The 22,307-nt window shown below is 38.8% G+C and overlaps 1 protein-coding gene and 1 non-coding gene across 10 annotated transcripts in view; both read right to left on the bottom strand.

Moving 5' to 3' along the window:
- Positions 1-22,307, bottom strand: part of EXOC4 (exocyst complex component 4) — an 815,224-nt gene that overhangs the window by 754,605 nt on the left and 38,312 nt on the right. The window lies entirely within an intron of this gene.
- MIR6133 (microRNA mir-6133) lies at positions 22,004-22,111 on the bottom strand. Its single transcript, NR_128326.1, is given in 1 exon segment — positions 22,004-22,111. It is a non-coding gene; the product is annotated as a microRNA mir-6133 (primary transcript).

Below are 22,307 nucleotides of genomic sequence, written 5' to 3'. Positions count from 1 at the left end.
AAACTAAGGCTTTAAAAAAAGCACACTATATAAATGTTTTAAAAAGAACTTGTTCTCACAGCAATCATGACTCTTTATGCTTACCAAGAGTCGGGCTCTCTCTCACTCTTTTTCAAATACACATCACACAGAGGTAAATACATTTTTTTACATGAATGCTACAAGTGGACAATAGTAGTCATCACTTCTCCTTGTCCTGAGTCAGTTTAATAGAAGAAATGGGAAATGAACGGTGACTGGAAGACATAACATAAAGAGGAAGATACTCCTGGTGCAAAGTGGTTTGGGAGATTTTCAAGGCAAAAGGACTGGATAAATCAAACTGGTATAGGAATGCCTACAATAAATGGAGAACATGAAGGCTTCAGGGAACCTGGAACAACCAACTCACTTTGAAACGCAAAGTGACATCTGCAAAGGGGAAAAAAAAAAAAAAAAGACAGCATGCATGATATGATCCCATTTATTCATGTACACAAAATTATGTTTGTTTTTATGTATAAAGATCTTGTATCTTTTCAAAGAAAAAAACTTAAAGAGCACACTCTAGGTGCTATTCTTTGAGAGAAAATAGAAATGACAGGATGAGCTTAGAGGGAAAGAACACAAGTGAGCTCCCTCAGGGATGAAATGCTATGTGTGTTACTCCCTGCGTAGGTTATACTAAATATCTGTAACAAGTACAGATAAAGGAAGTAACTAATGATACTTCAGGGTAAAGCCCTTAAACATAATTCTGGATGCAAACACGCTCCTAAAGAATGAACCATTTACACTAAAACAATAGGTAATTAAAGCCGTGAAACACACTGGTGATCAAAAATGTTGATCACACATCTACAGCAGTCTAAGGAGTCATTTAGGAGTTTGTGGACAGTGAAGAAAGAAATCTTTGTAGCTGCCCAATATAAACCAGCCTGAAATGGTAAAGAAAATGTGATGGCTTACCCACAACCACATCACTTGTTTTGTGATGTGCTATAATCAAATGTCAGTAGCAAATAAGTTTCCTTAAGTTAACCAAGAGAGAATCAAGGAATGTAAGAGTGACAAGCCCTGGGCCAGCTCTGCCCTCTGAAGCCTGCCAGTTCATTTTCACGCTGACTTGCAACTGCCCTGCTATGAGAGCCCCTGGGCCCAGAGCAAGCTGCCAGCAATTCCAAATGGAAAGGCAGCCTCACAAAATGACCAGAGTGTCCCCAAGGAGGAAAAAACAACAACAAATTCATTTACACTTATGCCCTAAAATGGATTTTAACTCGGGTCTCTAGCAGAGAAAAGAGGATGCATTAACCTCCAGTGACACTGAGATCCAGAAAATGAAAAATAATTTGGTAAACCACTGGCCCATCATGTAGCCTTATCCCTTAAGGTAATTAAATCCAGCTGAGATATTTAAGCTTAAAAACCACCCACTGCACATCCACACTTGATTTGTTTGTAGGAATTTACATGAAGATTTTTAACCCAAACAGTACATGTTCCAAATACAGAATTTTATGACAAGTGTCAACTTTCAAAGCCACCTAATTAAATTAAAAGTAAAAATTCAGGTAAAACACTTAGCGCAGTGCCTGGTACCTCCTCAATGCTTACTGAAATTATTTTTAAGAGTACCTATTTATTCCATGAGTAAAGAAACCTCAGAGGGTATTCCCAATATGTTTTAGTGAAGCAATTTCAGTAAGTGTTCCTTCCTTCTTTGAGCCATTGTAACCATTTAAATGACAAACTTTGAATATATTTCCTTGACCCAAAATACAAGTAAAATTAACATACATGTTATCAAAGGTAGTCTCAGAACTTCAAAAATTTGAAAACCTTACCACAAAAGAGAAAAGAGAATAGTCTCTTATTTCTATAAGAAAACACTGTTTTATTTTCTGGCCTTCACTTATTAATAGTCTATTTATAAAGCTATAATTATGGAAGCTGGACAAGGCCACTGTCTTCCCTTACTCTAACCATACTAAGTGGTACTCAAACCAATTTAAAGAAAATAGTTGTCAATGCAACATTTGCTCTCTAGAATATATACTTAGAAACCTAACATTTACCTTTTTTTGTTTTTATGACTTGGAGTCGCCCTGTCGCCGATGCTGGAGTGCAATGGCGCAATCTCGGCTCACTGCAACCTCCGCCTCCTGGGTTCAAGCAATTCTCCTGCCTCAGCCTCCCAAGTAGCTGGGATTACAGAAGCCTGACACCATGCCCAACTAATTTTTTGTATCTTTAGTAGAGACAGAGTTTCACCATGTTGAACAGGCTGGTCTGAAACTCCTGACCTCATGATCCACCCACCTCAGCCTCCCAAAGTGCTAGGATTACAGGCGTGAGCCACTGCGTCCAGCCCTAACATTTATCTTATCTGGTTTTAAGGAGTTTGAAACATAAAGTTCACCCACAAAGGAACAGCTGGCGAGGTAGCAGTCAACCCAACAGACTACCACCTCTGACCGTCAATTCTGTTGTACTGGGGAGGTGCAGTTTCCAGGTATTTACTAAGACTTGAGATTTACTAGAAATAATAATCATCTGTATTTACGAATGTGCATAATTAATTATAAAAAGATTGTTTTAATATATAGGAAGTGGTCATTGTATAAATTACTGCACTTTTCCAAATGTAATGACTGCAGAGTACCTTTTAAATAACACACTGATGAAAGATTAACAGAAATTTAAGAGACGCAGTTGGATTAATGTAGACAGCAATAAAATAATTTCACAGGGCAGTTACTATAAGAAATTATTTAAAAAGGGGGTACGGTTCCAAGATGGCTGAATAGGAACAGCCCCAGGTTACAACTCCCAGCATGAGTGACGCAGAAGACGGGGGATTTCTGCATTTCCAACTGAGGTACCGGGTACATCTCACTAGGGCGTGTCGGACGATGGATGCAGGACAGTGGGTGCAGCCTACGGAGCGAGAGCTAAAGCAGGGCAAGGCATCACCTCACCTAGGAAGTGCAAGGGATAAGGGAATTCCATTTCCTAGCCAGGGGAAACCATGACACACAGCACCTGGAAAATCGGGTCACCTCCACCCTAATACCACATTTTTCCAAGGGTCTTAGCAAACGGCACACCAGGAGTTTATATCCGGGGCCTGGCTCGGAGGGTCTCAAGCCCATGGGGCCTCCCTCATTGCTAGCACAGCAGTCTGAGATCTAACTGCAAGGCGGCAGCTAGGCTGGGGGAGGGGTGCCCGCCATTGCAGAGGCTTGAGTAGGTAAACAAAGCAGCCAGGAAGCTCAAACTGGGTGGAGTCCACCTCAGCTCAAGGAGGCCTGCCTGCCTCTGTAGACTCCACCTCTGGGGACAAAGCATAGCCGAACAAAAGGCAGCAGAAACCTCTGCAGATTTTAGTGTCCCTGACAGCTTTTAAGACAGTAGTGGTTCTCCCAGTACAGAGTTTGAGATATGAGAACCAACAGACTGCCTCCTCAAATGGGTCCCTGACCCCCAAGTAGCCAAACCAGGAGGCACCTCCCAGTAGGGGCAGACTGACACCTCACATGGCCGGGTACCCCTCTGAGACAAAACTTCCAGAGGAACGATCAGGCAGCAACATTTGCTGTTCAGCAGTATTCGCTCTTCTGCAGCCTCTGCTGCTGATACCCAGGTAAACAGGGTCTGGAGTGGACCTCCAGCAAACTCCAACAGACCTGCAGCTGAAGGTCCTGACTGTTAGAAGGAAAACTAACAAACAGAAAGGACATTTCACACCAAAACCCCATCCATACGTCACCATCACCAAAGACCAAAGGTAGATAAAACCACAAAGATGGGGGAAAAAAGAGAGCAGAAAAGCTGAAAATTCTAAAATCCAGAGTGCCTCTCCCCCTCCAAAGGAAAGCAGCTCCTCGCCAGCAAGGGAACAAAGCAGGATGGAGCATGACTTTGATGAGTTGAGAGAAGAAGTCTTCAGACTATCAAACTTCTCCAAGCTAAAGGAAGAAGTTCAAACCCATCGCAAAGAAGCTAAAAACCTTGAAAAAAGATTAGACAAATGGCTAACTAGAATAACCAGTGTAGAGAACTCCTTAAATGACCTGACAGAGCTGAAAACCATGGCACAAGAACTATGTGACAAATGCACAAGCTTCCGTAACCAATTCGATCAACTGGAAGAAAGGGTATCAGTGATTGAAGATCTAATGAATGAAATGAAGCAAGAAGAGAAGTTTAGAGAAAAAAGAGTAAAAAGAAACAAACAAAGACTCCAAGAAATATGGGACTATGTGAAAAGACCAAATCTAAATCTGATTGGTGTACCTAAAAGTGAAGAGGAGAATGGAACTAAGTTGGAAAACACTCTGCAGGATATTATCCAGGAGAACTTCCCCAACCTAGCAAGGCAGGCCAACATTCAAATTCAGGAAATACAGAGAGCACCACAAAGATATTCCTCAAGAAGAAAAACTCCAAGACACATAATTGTCAGATTCACCAAAGTTGACATGAAGGAAAAAATGTTAAGGGCAGCCAGAGAGAAAGGTTGGGTAACCCACAAAGGGAAGCCCATCAGACTAACAGCACATCTCTGGGAAGAAGCTCTACAAGCCAGAAGAGACTGGGGGCCAATATTCAACATTCTTAAAGAAAATAATTTACAAACCAGAATTTCATATCCAGCCAAACTATGTTTCATAAGTGAAGGAGAAATAAAATCCTTTACAGACAAGCAAATGCTGAGAGATTTTGTCAACACCAGGACTGCCCTACAAGAGCTCCTGAAGGAAGCACTAAACATGGAAAGGAACAACCAGTACCAGACACTGCAAAAATATGCCAAAATGTAAAGACCATCGATGCTAGGAAGAAATTGCATCAAGTAATGAGCAAAATAACCAGCTAACATCATAATGACAGGATTAAGTTCACACATAACAATGTTAACCATAAATGTAAATGGGTTAAATGCTCCGATTAAAAGACACAGACTGGCAAATTGGATGAAGAATCAAGACCCACCATTGCGCTGTATTCAGGAGACTCATCTCATATGCAGAGACACACGTAGGCTCAAAACAAAGGGATAGAGGAAGATCTACCAAGCAAATGGAAAACAAAAAAAAGGCAGGGGTTGCAATCCTAGTCTCCGACAAAACAAACTTTAAACCAACAAAGATCAAGAGACAAGGCCGGCCATTAGATAATCGTAAAGGGATCAATTCAACAAGAAGAGCTAACTATCCTAAATATATAGGCACCCAATACAGGAGCACCCAGATTCATACAGCAAGTCCTTGGAGACCTACATAGAGATTAGACTCCCACACAATAATAACGGGAGACTTTAACACCCCACTGTCAACAGTAGACAGATCAAGAAGACAGAAAGTTAACAAGGATATCCAGGAATTGAACTCAGTTCTGCACCAAGGGACCTCATAGACATCTAAAGAACTCTCCATGCCAAATCAACAGAATATACATTCTTCTCAGCACCACATTGCACTTATTCCAAAATTGACCACATAGTTGGAAGTAAAGCACTCCTCAGCAAAAGTAAAAGAACAGAAATTATAACAAACGGTCTCTCAGACCACAGCACAGTCAAACTAGAACTCAGGATTAAGAAACTCACTCAAAACCGCTCAACTACATGGAGACTGAATAACCTGCTCCTGAATGACTACTGGGTACATAACAAAATGTAGGCAGAAATAAAGATGTTCCTTGAAACCAATGAAAACAAAGATACAACATACCAGAATCTCTAGGACACGACACATTTAAAGTAGTGTGTAGTGGGAAATTTAGAGCATTAAATGCCCACAAGAGAAAGCAGGAAAGATCTAAAATTGACACCATCATCACAATTAAAAGAACTAGAGAAGCAAGAGAAACACATTCCAAAGCTAGCAGAAGGCAAGAAATAACAGATCAGAGCAGAAATGAAGGAGATAGAGACACAAAAAACCCTTCAAATAATCAATGAATCGAGGAGCTGGTTTTTTGAAAAGATCAACAAAATTGATACACCACTAGCAAGACTAATAAAGAAAAAAAGGGAGAAGAATCAAATAGACGCAATAAAAAATGAAAAAGGGGACCCCACAGAAATACAAACTACCATCAGAGAATACTATAAACACCTCTACGCAAATAAACTAGAAAACCTAGAAGAAACGGATAAATTCCTGGACACTTAACACTCTCCCAAGACTAAACCAGGAAGAAGTTGAATCCCTGAATAGACCAATAATAGGCTCTGAAACTGAGGCAATAATTAGTAGCTTACCAACCAAAAAAAGTTCAGGACCAGATGGATTCACAGCCGAATTCTACCAGAGGTACAAAGAGGAGCTGGTATCATTCCTTCTGAAACTACTCCAATCAATAGAAAAAGAGGGAATCCTCCCTAACTCATTTTATGAGGCCAGCATCATCCTGATACCAAAGCCTGACAGAGACAGAACAAAAAAAGAGAATTTTAGACCAATATCCCTGATGAACATTGATGCAACAGTCCTCAAAAAAACATTGGCAAACCGAATCCAGCAGCGTATCAAAAAGCTTATCCAACACGATCAAGTGGGCTTCATCCCTGGGATGCAAGGCTGGTTCAACATATGCAAATCAATAAACGTAATCCAGCATATAAACAGAACCAAAGACAAAAACCACATGATTATCTCAATAGATGCAGAAAAGGCCTTTGACAAAATTCAACAGCCCTTCATGCTAAAAACTCTCAATAAATTAGGTATTGATGGTATGTATCTCAAAATAATAAGAGCTATTTATGAAAAATCCACAGCCAATATCCTACTGAATGCGCAAAAACTGGAAGCATTCCCTTTGAAAACTGGCACAAGGCAGGGATGCGCTCTCTCACCACTCCTATTCAACATAGTGTTGGAAGTTCTGGCTAGGGCAATCAGGCAGGAGAAAGAAATAAAGGTATTCAATTAGGAAAAGAGGAAGTCAAATTGTCCCTGTGTGCAGATGACAGGACTGTATATCTAGAAAACCCCATCGTCTCAGCCCAAAATCCCCGTAAGCTGATAAGCAACTTCAGCAAAGTCTCAGGATACAAAATTAATGTGCAAAAATCACAAGCATTCTTATACACCAGTAACAGACAAACAGAGAGCCAAGTCATGAGTGAACTTCCATTCACAATTGCTTCAAAGAGAATAAAATACCTAGGAATCCAACTTACAAGGGATGTAAAGGACCTCTTCAAGGAGAACTACAAACCACTGCTCAATGAAATAAAAGAGGACACAAACAAATGGAAGAACATTCCATGCCCATGGATAGGAAGAATCAGTATCGTGAAAATGGCCATACTGCCCAAGGTAATTTATAGATTCAATGCCATCCCTATCAAGCTACCAATGACTTTCTTCACAGAACTGGAAAAAACTACTTTAAAGTTCATATGGAACCAAAAAAGAGCCCACATTGCCAAGTCAATCCTAAGCCAAAACAACAAAGCTGGAGGCATCACACTACCTAACTTCAAATTATACTACAAGGTTACAGTAACCAAAACAGCACAGTACAGGTACCAAAACAGACATATAGACCAATGGAACAGAACAGAGCCCTCAGAAATAATACCACACACCTACAGCCATCTGATCTTTGAAAAACTTGACAAAAACAAGAAATGGGGAAAGGATTCCCTATTTAATAAACGGTGCTGGGAAAACTGGCTAGTCATATGTAGAAAGCTGAAACTGGATCCCTTCCTTACACCTTATATGAAAATTAATTCAAGATGGATTAGAGACTTAAATGTAAGACCTAAAACCATAAAAACCCTAGAAGAAAACACCTAGGCAATACCATTCAGGACATAGGCATGGGCAAGGACTTCATGTCCAAAACACCAAAAGCAATGGCAACAAAAGCCAAAATTGACAAATGGGATCTCATTAAACTAAAGAGCTTCTGCACAGCAAAAGAAACTACCATCAGAGTGAACAGGCAACCTACAGAATGGGAGAAAATTTTTGCAATCTACTCATCTGACTAAGGGCTAATATCCAGAACCTACAAAGAACTCAAACAAAGTTACAAGAAAAAAACAACCAACCCCATCCAAAAGTGGGCAAAGGATATGAACAGACACTTCTCAAAAGAAGACATTTATGCAGCCAACAGACACATGAAAAAATGCTCATCACTCACCATCAGAGAAATGCAAATCAAAACCACAATGAGATACCATCTCACACCAGTTAGAATGGTGATCATTAAAAAGTCAGGAAACAACAGGTGCTGGAGAGGATGTGGAGAAACAGGAACACTTCTACACCGTTGGTGGGACTGTAAACTAGTTCAACCGTTGTGGAAGACAGTGTGGCAATTCCTCCAGGATCTAGAACTAGAAATACCATTTGACCCAGCCATCCCATTACTGGGGATATACCCAAAGGATTATATGAATCATGGTGCTATAAAAACACATGCACATGTATGTTTATTGCAGCACTATTTCCAATAGCAAAGACTTGGAACCAACCCAAATGTCCATCAGTGACAGACTGGATTAAGAAAATGTGGCACATATACACCATGGAATACTATGCAGTCATAAAAAAGGATGAGTTTGTGTCCTTTGTAGGGACATGGATGCAGCTGGAAGCAAACTATCTCAAGAACAGAAAACCAAACACCGCATGTTCTCACTCATAGGTGGGAATTGAACAATGAGATCACTTGGACACAGGAAGGGGAACATCACCTATTGTGGGGAGGGGGGAGGAGGGAGGGATAGCATTAGGAGATATACCTAATGTAAATGATGAGTTAATGGGTGCAGCACACCAACACGGCACATGTATACATATGTAACAAACCTGCACGTTGTGCACATGTACCCTAGAACTTAAAGTATAATAAAAAATAAATCAATCAAAAAATTATGAGAAAAATAGTAAAAAAAAAGAAATTATAAAAAAAACAGGCTTATAAGTGTGACACACAACACTGAATAATGTCACAAATATATATTAAAATTACAAGATAAAGGCCGGGCACGGTGGCTCAAGCCTGTAATCCCAGCACTTTGGGAGGCCGAGGCGGGCGGATCACAAGGTCAGGAGATCGAGACCACAGTGAAACCCCGTCTCTACTAAAAATACAAAAAATTAGCCGGGCGCGGTGGCGGGCGCCTGTAGTCCTAGCTACTCAGGAGGCTGAGGCAGGAGAATGGCCTGAACCCAGGAGGCGGAGCTTGCAGTGAGCCGAGATCGCGCCACTGCACTCCAGCCTGGGCAACAGCGTGAGACTCCGTCTCAAAAAAAAAAAAAAAAATTACAAGATAAAACATAGCAGATGAAAGACCAAACAGACAACATCCACAGTACAGTGAATTGGTAAATAATGTCTATTCCTCCATTCACAAATCGAACACCATGCATTCATGTGCCAAATGATCTGTAATATGACGTCCTAGAATTATCAAGTATATCTCACAGTGTCTTAAAGTTAGATTACTATATAATAATGATTCACCTAAATGTATTTAATTATTCATATATATAGATAGATATAGGTATTTTTACACGCATTTTGGAGGAAAAAAGATATCACTACAAGTGAATTTTTTCACAGAACACCTATTACCATCTAATAGAATATTAATGTTCTAGTCAACACAGTTGGAAACTGCTCAGATAGATAATAGAAATCTGTTTTAGAGCTGAAAACAAATATTTCCTTTAGGATTATGAAGATAAGCAAACATTTTCCAAATTTTTTTTTTTTTTTTTTTTTTGAGACGGAGTCTGGCTCTGTCCCCCAGGCTGGAGTGCAGTGGCGCGATCTCGGCTCACTGCAAGCTCCGCCTCCCGGGTTTACGCCATTCTCCTGCCTCAGCCTCCCGAGTAGCTGGGACTACAGGCGCCCGCCACCTCGCCCGGCTAGTTTTTTGTATTTTTTAGTAGAGACGGGGTTTCACCGTGTTAGCCAGGATGGTCTCGATCTCCTGACCTCGTGATCCGCCCGTCTCGGCCTCCCAAAGTGCTGGGATTACAGGCTTGAGCCACCGCGCCCGGCCCCAAATGTTTTATCACATGATATTGAACAGGAAAGCATGTTTTGCTATTAGAAACCTATGCATGTAAGAAAACAAAAATTCTAAAAATGTTTCTATAACTAAAAGAATAGGTCAAATACACAGTTAAAATGTATATAATCAAGAATTCAAAAAAATTTCCCTGAGTTGAGATATAAGTCTACAACAAAAGAAAATATTTGCCATTAGGAACCACCATACCCTTAAATTTTCTTTCCCAATGTCTATTTCTCAACTTCATTTTAGTGTAAAACATAGGAAATAATTATTTCATAGTTAAATGCTTGTCTTTAGCCAATCTTAATCATGCTTATCAGGTAAAAAGATCTAGTTTTGTGTTCTGACATGAACCACTGTAAATATTTGGGAGAAACACTAAACTTGGCCATTCTCAGCAGCTGCTTTGTTGAAGAACTGTTGTAAAAGAAACTACTGATCTTTTAATTTTTCTAGTTGAGGTGAGTAAGACACACAAAGGTAAATGACATGAGTAACTGTTTCTGAATAGAAATAAGGTTCAAGCCAAAAAAAGAAGAAAAACTTGTGTATAAACAAAAAACACAACTGATAACTAAACCATCTGGTAGCTAATGAATATGCTTATTTTGGCAACACTGTTTCCTAAGGAAAGCAAATGTACTGCCATTGTTGAATCCAAAACAAATATTTCCTTGAGGACTCTGAAAATTATATGGTTCCAAATGTTTTATCATTTTTCACTAGGTCAGTAAATCTCCCTTAAGGAAGCATTTTTCTAGTAAGACAACATAACCATTCTGAATATGTTGCCATGGTCTACCTTGGAGTTGCAGTAAAAAAGATATGAAATTAGGCTACTCCAGAGAACTGATACCTTCCCCCTTCTTACATATATATAAGACACAGTTAAACAAACTTTTTGAGCAGTCTCAACTATTTAATAAATAAGAACACCACAAAATCTCTGGCTATGAACAAAAGAAACATGCCCTGAAGCCCTAGATATACTTAGTGCCCAGGTCACCCTCCTGCTGCTGCCTGCCCCTGCACTGCTGGAAGGCAACCTCCAGTGGTTTTAGGCCCTGCTCCCCTAGACGGCCCTCCACCTCCAAGTGTCCACCTTCAGGATCAGGGAGTCCTGGGTGGGCACAAGAAGCCTCCAGGTCTCCCAGTGAATGCGGAATGATTCCAACTCAGGTCTAAGCAAGCAGCGAAGATATTTATCACACAGGAGCCAAGAATCCCAGATCATTCACTCACCAACTATTTCTACTTTGCTACATGTTATTCTTCCCAAGGCAGAAATTTTTATCTTTATCAGGCAGAAACTAGTAAAACAAACAATGCAGGTTAGAGAAAGAAAAAAAAAAAAAAAAAAAAAAAAAAAAAAATATATATATATATATATATATATATATGGTATCTATCACATTATTAACTTGAACCATAAGAAAATACTGTTTTTACAAGTTAAAAATGATCAAATACTGGTTATTTCCTACGGTCCAACCTAACAGCTGTAGCAGCAAGTCTGAAAGCTTTGATACATCTGGGACATCACAGCACTTTTTGCAGAACATTGAAACTGCAGCAGATAAACTAGGAACAATTTTACTAGTAGAATATACCACAATATACATGTATGTGACATAAATGTGCAAGCAAGTGAACCCAAAAATCCCAACTGTTAATATAAACCTAATAACATCATCCACATAACTTTTGTTTACAGCATGACACCAGTAGACTGGTCTTCATGTAAAAATGGTGGTCAGGGGGAATAAGAGTATGAGACATGCAAGGGAAAATAAAGGGGATTCATTCAAGGGTCAGGGCTATTGTGAAGGTTTCAGGGACTCTTGCGGGATCTATGGGAAAAACAATCTCTGATTTCAGCTTCACTGGAGAAGACTAAGATGAAGTTTCTGGCTCCCTATGGCCAAGCTTTGCCACTGCCTGAATGCCTCAGGGTTATTGACAATCTGGTACTGAAGGCAGACTTCCAAAAATAGCTGCATCAGGAGCAAAGCCAAGTGCCTGGAGCAAGAACACCTTTTTCCCCTAACTCCTCAGCCTATATGCTAATCAACAGTGATCAAGTAAGACGATCAAAAATGCCCATTCTTAAATCAGCCTGACAAAATAATATCGATCAGACCCATTCAGATGCCCTATCTCCCTTAGGAAACCCAATACCTATAAAGCAGACTTGGTGTACTCTCACCATTAAAAGGATGCTGTCTACCTCCCTTCTCCCTTCATTACTGCCAGGTTATTGCATGTTTTTATTTAATAAACCTTCATCAGCTCAAATGAAGGGTTGTTATTAGTTGAGCTAACAGCAAATGATAATGCTCCAGAGAGATATCAGTGCTTGTTGGTGCATTAACAAAGAGAGGAGAAGGACTGAGGTCAAGCATGTGTCAATGTAAATGAGGCGATATCAGGTACTAAGGGCTTAATGCAATAGACTGCCAGGGAGATAATGGAATTTACAGGATAAGGCAAATTAGATGAAGTTATTGATAAGTGAATGAAGGGAGGGGGGCCTGCAAGATAAAGTGCTGTCAAAGAAAAGGCCCTTTACTTGTGAATTTCTTCTTTAAAGTATCTTCAGATCTAGCTTGGAAAATAAAACTCAAAAACAGGATCAAATGTGACTTCTTCCTTCATGAAAGATCTCATCTCATTACTACTATGAAATGCAGACTTGTTCTAAAAGCATACCACCTTACTAAGTTATTCTTAAGCATTCTTCGGGGTTCCCTGTTTTGCTGTTGGTTTTTTTTGTTTTTCCCCCTTAAACATCAGGGCATTCTGCCACAAATAATTCCCATATTTTATTAAAGAAAAAGTAATCTTTTTTTTCCCCTCCTAAAGTAGGGACAGACAAGTCTTCTAAGATACTCTATCAGCCTGAGCCTCACAGAACGGCAGTATCTGAGAGATGAAAAGTAAGAACTTTCTATTGAAAAAGACCTTTAAAGGTTGTCAAGACTGAGGTCCCACCCTAATTTCACAGATTAAAAAAAAGTGAGGCCTAGAATGGTATTTTTTTTTCTTAAGCTTTGCATTTCTCCCAAATTACAAAAATAATACCTACTCAACCAAGACAATTTGAAAAGCACAGAAAATTACAAAAGAAAAAGATCATCATATTGTCACTCATCTGTTGCAATAATATATAATATTTTAACCTAATTCCTTCCAATCATTTTTCCATGCAAAGTGTTTGCAAAAATACTTGTTTCTAAACATGCTTTTTCCATTTGGCAATACACTGGGAGCATGTGCCTATCCCTAAACATTATATTTAGTATTTTCTTTTGTTTTTTTTTCTTTTTGAGACGGAGTCTCACTCCGTCCCCCAGGCTGGAGTGCTGTGGCACAATCTCTTCTCACTGCAAGCTCCACCTCCCGGGTTCACGCCATTCTCCTGCCTCAGCCTTCTGAGTAGCTGGGACTACAAGCGCCCGCCACCACACCCAGCTAATTTTTTGTATTTTTAGTAAGACGGAGTTTCACAGTGTTAGCCAGAATGGTCTCGATCTCCTGACCTCATAATCCGCCCGCCTCGGCCTCCCAAAGTGCTGGGATTACAGGCGCGAGCCACCGCGCCCGGCCCTATTTAGTATTTTCATACTAGTCCATGAGTATGAATATACAATGACTTAAACCAATTCCCTACATTTAAGTCATTACTAATCTTTTTACTTTCATAGATCTTACTGTGATAAGTATTCTTGTATACATATTTGTGACACAAAACAGTTACAATTCTTAATTCTTTCCTTAAAATACAATTCTAGAAGTAGATCCCAAGTCCTAAGCTATGCACAGTTCTAGGGGTTCTGATGCATAATTCCACATTAAGAGCCTTATTTCTTCTAAAAGGCCTTGTAACGGATCTGTTCACAATTACTTTCCTGATGAAATTAAACTATACTTAACATGGTAAGAGAAATATAACTGTAAACTGCTCATAGGAAAACCTAGAAAAAAAACCTCTTTTGTTCCTAACCTCATGGTCCCTTCAATTCCCAGTTCCCATGGGTGCTCTGTAAGAGAGCATTAAAACCTAGGTTTCTACTACAAAATGCAATAGAAGAGACCACTAGAAAAGCCATTCTTTTTTAACAAGCGTCCTAAAGTCACTCACCCCGTCATGTTATTTGTTACTCTGGGACAAGAAAAAGTTACAGAACTCTCTTTTTAAGAGTTGGCAAAGGAGGTCTCAGAATCACTTCAGGCTCACACTTCAATCAAGACAATTTCGCCCACACTCTGCAAGAGCCCCAAATCCATTAGAAATGCTCAGCACTTACACAGCTCTTTACTAACATGAACTATTAAAATCCCACAAAGGATGATAGAGGAATATGGCTTTTTTCATTTCAAGAGCTAGGCAACCACAAGTAATTAGTATTGGGATGAATCTCAGAGAAAATAGACTTCTTTAACAAGCTCCTCCTATCTTGTCAAGCCAAGCAAAAGCTACTGATTAGCATTCTCAGACCATCATCAAGTTGAGACTGAAGTCCCCCATCAACAACATGGTTGTCATCAGCTGCAATTTACACAAATATCTAGTTCCCATCTGGCCACAAACTGACCAATCAAAAATCTGTTCAAGAAAGGTCATATGTGAGGTTGAAACCACAAATATGATGGAGGATGGCAGCAAATGACTTAGGCATTATTCTTTTTTTTTTTTTTTTTTTTTTTTTTTTTTTTTTTTTTTTTTGAGACGGAGTCTCGCTCTGTCACCCAGGCTGGGGTGCAGTGGCCAGATCTCGGCTCACTGCAAGCTCCGCCTCCCGGGTTCACGCCATTCTCCTGCCTCAGCCTCCCGAGTAGCTGGGACTACAGGCGCCCGCCGCCTCGCCCGGCTAGTTTTTTGTATTTTTTAGTAGAGACGGGGTTTCACCGTGTTAGCCAGGATGGTATCGATCTCCTGACCTCGTGATCCGCCCGTCTCGGCCTCCCAAAGTGCTGGGATTACAGGCGTGAGCCACCGCGCCCGGCGACTTAGGCATTATTCTTGACTTAGAACAGTCTTCCTGTAGACTCAAGTGTGCAAACACAGTCACACTTGGTTTATCTGATTAAAACAGGTATGCATTAATGATGGTAGCACCAGAATAGAAATGCTGCTCAGTGTAAACAAGCCCAGATTCCTGCATTTTCGTTTTACCTGGCACTAGGAAGTGACGACGATGATACCTACATCGTTTTAAGTTTTTATACTACTTTGTATTCTACAAAGCACTTTTCCTGTACTATATTTCACTTTTATTCTTATAACCATTCTATAATGTAGACAGGTAAGTATCTGTTTATCTGTTCTACAGATAAGGATACTAAAACAGAGAGATAAGTAATTTATTTATCTAAGCTCAAGGAACTGGTAAGTCATTGAATCAGGACTAGAACTAAGAATTCTTGCTTTTAAATCCACTTTGCTTTCACTATGACACACTATACACAGCCACCACTTGTCAATTAATAAATATATTCTCTAATTTCAATCCATTAAATCCCTGCAGTAGGTCATATCAGGACCCATAGCAAAGATACACAAATCAGAGCATCAAAGATGACAGCTCTGAAGAGTGCAAGTCAGTCCAAACCTGGAGAATCATCTTATTTAAAAACTAAGTGAGTTAACTACTGAATCATCTCATTTAACTACTAAATCTATTTGACCAAATAATCAGACTATAAAATCAGAATAAAAGCCAAATACTCATCAGCTCTATCCCAAAACTACAATAAAGTATGGCAACAAAGCAACTTCAAACAATAAACTTCTACATAAAAGTGCATATCACCATGTGATGTGTGTCTTACATAAATACTTGGTTTTCAACTACTTACCGCTGTCGCTAAATGAAGACAAGAAAAATAAGTTTTGCTGAATTCCACAGAACAAGCTACACTCTACACCAATAGTTCCAATTCTGTCTGCATATTGGCATTACCTGGAGAGTGTCAATAACTGAAGTCAGTGGCCCACCCCTAGAGATTTTTATTTAACTGGTCTGGGATGTCACCTGAGTGTAGAATTCTTGCAAGATCCCCTAATATGCAGTGTGGGAATCATTGCCCCACAGCAAGCAAGCCAAATGGAAACTGCTGAACCTCGTAGGCTTTAGTGCAATAAAACAGAATTTCCATTGGCTTTAAAATAAAAGAGGCAAATGAATAGCAGATTAAAAAAGCAAATTTTTTTAAAAAAGGAAAACTAACACAATAACCAGGTGCCTATCAAACAATCTGGTTTCCAAAAACCCCAACCTTCAAAAACAAACATAAATAAAAAGGGCCTTGAGCAGCATGAAAAATAGCTACTAAAAAGCCCTGCACTTTTACTCTATAAGAGAAAAATAAAGCTGTCACAAACTTACTCACTTAATTGTAGATATAAAAAAAACAAAGTTACTCGTTTTATTTTCAGCTTTTCCTAAATCTTTTTGAAGGGAAGAATGAAGGGGGGTCCCAAATGTGGCTAAAAGCAGCTACAGCTGACCACCCCTATTTAAATAGCAAACCACACTACCCCTACCCCAACTCCCAGTCTCCCTGTCTTACTGTATTTTTCTCCATAGTACTTAATATAATATGAGAGACACTATTTGGTCACCATCTGTCTCTACCTACTAGCTAGTAATATCCTCCACGGTTAAGGCCACCTTCACACAAACACATACCAACAACAGAAGTTATCAACAATGGCATTATCACATGTTAAAGACCCAATCATTTGTCTCTTTATCAAAATATGTGCCAGATTCTTTCCTGATAAATTATTAGCATAGAATATTGGCCTCAGTCTTTCAAGCTGCTCTTCTACACTAGGAACAGATGGGCTTTAGTAATGGCTATTTCATTATTGATCACTGATATATTTTTATCATGTTGTGGAAAATCCATATGGAATATTGGAACATTGTTGTACAGTCGCTGAACCACTTTCAGGTTTAGTCCAATAAGCTCACTAGAATATTCCAGCTCCTGTTATCTACAGAGCTTTCACGTCGATACTTTTCCCAGAGTAATAAGAAAAAACAATTCTGTGAGATCTCAGAAACTTTCAAGCCAGATAAAAGGGATGTATGTATGTTTTGGTCCCCTTTTTTCTTGCTTGCACATTAATCATTTCACAGTGGATGCATGATCACCCATTCCTTGTGCATAAAGAAGAGAAAATAAGATCAGTCTATTTGCTAATGACACAGTTTTATTGACACAAATAGAAGCAACCTCACTGGTCCACTGGTCCTGCTATCTAAGCACTCACAGAAACAATAGCTTAACACCAACTCTTCTAACACTAAAATGTTCTGATGACAAACACCTTCCAGTAGTGACCTGGCTTATATCTAGTGATGATACCCAGTGGATTAACATATTTACTTACCTAAAAGCAGATTTTACAAGCTCATCTTGGATACTTTACCAACAAATTACATCGCTCATGATTATACAATCAATGGGTACCCTATGAACATATTTTTAATGTAAGCCGAGTAGGTAACTGATGACACAGAATCTGAAATTTGTCCATGCCGAATCCTAGAAATATAACAGAGAATTGTGGGTCTTGGTGGCCCATCTGTGCATATGTTAGAGCAGACTAGAATTGCTTTCTGAGAAAAGCCCTATCCACCCACAAGAGTTCCTTTAACTTTAAAAAAGGTGGGCTGGTCTTTCATTTAGGTATATCCATGTTGGGCCAAGAAGAAAAGGAAGCTAAACTGCTTAACCCAACCCTACTTCAACTTTTACTAGCTCAAAAGAAGTCCACCTCCGAGACAGTTCTTGAGATTATAACATGGAAGCAATCATCATATCATTTCCTACAATGTCAGTAAAATTTATCGATTTATTGTAAATAACATTTCAAAAACTTTATACTGCATATACTTTATGTACACAGTTTAATATCTCACTTAATCCATTCAACAACCCTTGGAGATATATTTATTATTCTTAACTCCAGCTTTTAGCAAAGATAAATTACTAACCACAAGTCATCCAGCTACTAAGAGCCAAAGCTGGGATTCCAGCATCAGACAACCTAATCCAAATTAAGACCCATGCTGACATTCACAACCCACCATGTTATCCAAATCCAAAGGATCTTGTTAACTAAAAATACTACAAATATACTTATTTTATTACATAAAGTCTTAGAAAACTATTTGATTAAATAGCCGCCCTACTCTCTCTATCCCAGATATGGCCACATTTTCACAGTGTAAGTGAAATAATTCCATTACACCATTCTCTCAGCAAAGCACTCTGGGATCCTCTGGGAAGAAGGCAGCTATATAAATATAAGTTGTTATTATAATTATCATAATAATCCTTATCTGACTATACAGCTATGGATTCTTTTTAAAAGGCTTATAAATAAAGACAGACAAAATGATTAAGAGACATTCAAAATCTCTACAATCTCAGGAAGGCTTAGAAATGAAAAAATTATTTTAGTCACAAGCCTTGTGACTGTCAGCTAAAGTGCTTCAAAACTATTTGCACTGGCTTGGTTTCCACTGATTGAATGCAATTATGAATTGACTTCTATGGGATGATAAATCAGAACTTGTGTAAGTGGTTTTCAAAGCTCATCTGTGCAATTTTAGTTTGATGCAGACTTCTACACAAATTTTCCCTTTAAAAAAAAAGTTTATGAAAATATTAACTATCATGAAATACCTTCCTGGTTAGCTCATGCCACTGGGAAGAAGCTGCTATTCTTATATTCATAATTCTTCCCAGAATTAATCACTCTTTGTACATTAGAACCAGCAGCTGGAGTGTTCTGAGTGATAATGAAACCTGTAACAAGGCATCTTCAGCCGTCTTTTCAAGACAATAAGGGAATTAAAATTTCAATTTAAATGCAGAGGTTTGAAACACGCTTCACTGGCAAAATTACTTCAATTAATGTGAGTGGAATACAAAGGACAGACTGCAGAAATGTGATGCTGCAACCAGAAATTATGTCATTAATGTGCTTGCATCAACCCAGCACAATGACTGCAAAGGTCTAATTTAAACCGTACATATCACAAAGCTACAGGCTACAATATTAATCAAGTCTCTGATTTCAATGTGACGGATACAGGCTTCTCGTTGGATCACTTTTAGCTTTTCATAAGCCAACAGCAGCTGTTTACCTTGAAGAAAGAAACAAAAGGCCAGACCTATTTGCAGACATTCCCTGTCATGACAATTTAATTATTTTATGCAATACTCGGGTTATCACATCAAAAGAAGAAACAAATATCTCACCTAGAAGCCAAGCCTATAGCTACCAGACCAGTCTGATGGTGAAGTAGGAACAGCAGGAGCTGCCAAGAGCAATGGGTCACCACAGAGTTATTTACTCTGGATTTATTAATCTATTCTGAGTAGGGATTAAATTACTAAGCATCTGCATCTGCCTTAAAATGGAAATGCAAAATCTTCTGACAAACAAATCCAAGGAAATCGGGGGTTTTGAAGACTAGATTGTTTTGTCTTCACTTTCCTCTGATGTCTTTTAGCAAAGATTTCTACTTGGACCCTTGAGATGCCTTAAGTAGATTTTACTTCTAATAGTACAGAACCATGGGGAAAGAAAATGTGATTGCTTTCCACGTGAAGTCCAATGAAAGAGCAATTATAGAGCTTACTACTCAATCTTATATACCACAGACCAAGTTGAAGATATCTCCAACCTTTTAAGTGCACTTTAAATCCTACCTTCATGAAATTTTTGCATATTGGGATATACAAATCATTGTTTTTTGGGATATGCCAACTCCCCAGAACATGCAAAGTTATAAAATGGTAATATCAGAAGTGGAGTTGTTGAGAGAAATAAGTTAACAAATGTAACATATTTCAGATAGTACCAGGCAGGACATAGTAAGTGCTCAATACATATTAGCTATTGTTATCATTGTCATTCATTTAATTACTACAAAAAGGAAAGGTTAGACACTAGAGAACCTTGCCATTAAAAAATAAATAAATAAATAAATAACCAGAGAAGAAAAAACAGAACAAAGCTCCCACAAAAGAAACACCTTTTTCTTTCTGTAGTGGTATTAAAGTCTTCCACATAGTCACCCATTTAGCTAATGATTTGTGAACTCTGACTATATGAGCTATGCTATGCTGGGAACAGGGCAGACAAAAATAGGTAAGAAACAACCCCCACCCTCAATGACCTACTACACCAACAAAAGGAATTATATATATTAAAATGAAACATACGAGCTTATGGAAACATAAAGAAAAGCACCTAGCTATCTGAATATCTGGGACATTCAAAGAGTTGATGAAATTTGAGCCAGGTCTTAAAAAATAAGTCATCACTTTTCAGGCAGACAGTATTGGGAATCAGTTCAGGGAAATATAAGGTCAATTAAAAAAGAAAAATACATCACATCCTTATGCACCAGCAACCAGTAACTAGAAACCTTAATAAATAAACAGCTACTGTTTTAAAAGACAACAGCAAAAAAATGTAATACCCAGAAATACATCTAACAAAATACATGCGAACCTCTAAGGACTATATCGCTAAGCATTATTAAAGGACACAAACAAAGATTTTAATAAATGAAAGGAATATGTTCACAGATAAGGAGACTTAACATTGCAAAGATAATTCTCTTAAATTCTATCTATTAGCTATTGAAGGTTCAAGTGATTCTCCAGCCTCAGCCTCCTGAGCTAGCTGGGATTACAGGCATGTAATCCCACCTAATTTTGTATTTTTAGTAGAGATGGAGTTTCACCATGTTTGGCCATGATGGTCTCGAACTCCTGACCTCAAGTGACCTGCCCACCTCAGCCTCCCAAACTGCTGGGATTACAGGTGTGGGCCACCATGCCTGGCCACAAAGACATTTTGAATAGCAACAGACAATCTCTTCACTTCCTATCAAGATGTATTATAAAGTTATAGGAGTTAAAACAGCATGGTTTGGGTGCAGGTACAAATAATACCATTAAACAAAATAAAGAGCTCAGAAACAGATCCATGCATACGTGAAAAGTTGCTGTGTAACCAAAATAGCATCATAAAATCAGTAGAAAAAGGATTCAATAAACAGCCTGAGCCAACCGACTATATAGAAGAAAGATAAAATCAGATCCTCAGTTGATACCATATATAAAAATGGACTTTTGATGGGTTAAAGAAGAAAACATAGGAGATTCTCTTATGACATTGGGATGGAAAAAAGTTTTCTTACATCAAAAATCACGTAACAGGCTGGGCACTGTGGCTCACAGCTGTAATCCCAGCACTTTGGGAGGCCAAGGCAGGCAGATCACTTGAGGTCAGGAATTCTAGACGAGCCTGACTCAACACAGTGAAAACCCATCTCTACTAAAAATACAAAAATTAGCTAGGCGTGGTGGCACACGCCTGTAATCCCAGGTACTTGGAAGGCTGAGGCAGGAGACACCCTTGAACCTGGGAGGCAAAGGTTATGGTGAGCTGAGGTCACGCCACTGCACTCCAGCCTGGGCAACAGAGTGAGACTGTCTCAAAAAAAAAAAAAAAAAAAAAAAAAAATCACATAACAAAAAATACTGAGAAATTGTTTTGCATTAAAATTTTTAATTTCTTTATAACAAAGACACTGTAAACAAAGGAAAAAGATAAATCCCGAATTGGGAGAAGATATTTGCAATCCATCTCTCAGACAAGAAGAATTAGTATCTAGAATATATAAACAACCAAACGGAAAACAAAACAAAACCTCCAGAAAATGTGTCTTACACACTCACTCTTTTCTGGACATGACTGTTCTTCCTCCCCATTCCACCCCCACTGCCCCAACCAGATAGTTTTATTGATGATTATCATACCCAACCTGGCTCAATCTAGCTCCTAACCCTAGAATTCTGAATTATGGGAAAAAAAAAAAAGAGCATTTTCTTCTGTAAAGGTGGAAAGATGTAGACATAGCCTATGCCCCCTGTTTTCTCTCAATACCCAACCTCCTCCCTCACACATGAAGAGACCAGTCTTCAGTAGAACAATGAAGAGGGTATGCAGAGAAAACACACAGGTGACATTCCACATACACTCCTGTTCCTTTGGCAGACTGGTTACATGAGTCAAACAATTATTTTCACTTAAGCTAGCTAGAGGTGAATTTCTGTAACTTGCAACCAAGAATTTAAAGAAGTTATTCAATGAGTCTTGAGGAAAATATGTTAGAAAAAAAGGAACAGTATTCATTATTGATTAGCCTTTAAGTAAATAAATTGATTA

Source organism: Macaca mulatta, chromosome 3 (assembly GCF_049350105.2).
Source record: "Macaca mulatta isolate MMU2019108-1 chromosome 3, T2T-MMU8v2.0, whole genome shotgun sequence".
Taxonomy (NCBI): Eukaryota; Metazoa; Chordata; class Mammalia; order Primates; family Cercopithecidae; genus Macaca; species Macaca mulatta.
Note: the sequence above shows the minus strand (reverse complement) of the source record. Positions and strands in the feature narration are given on the sequence as shown.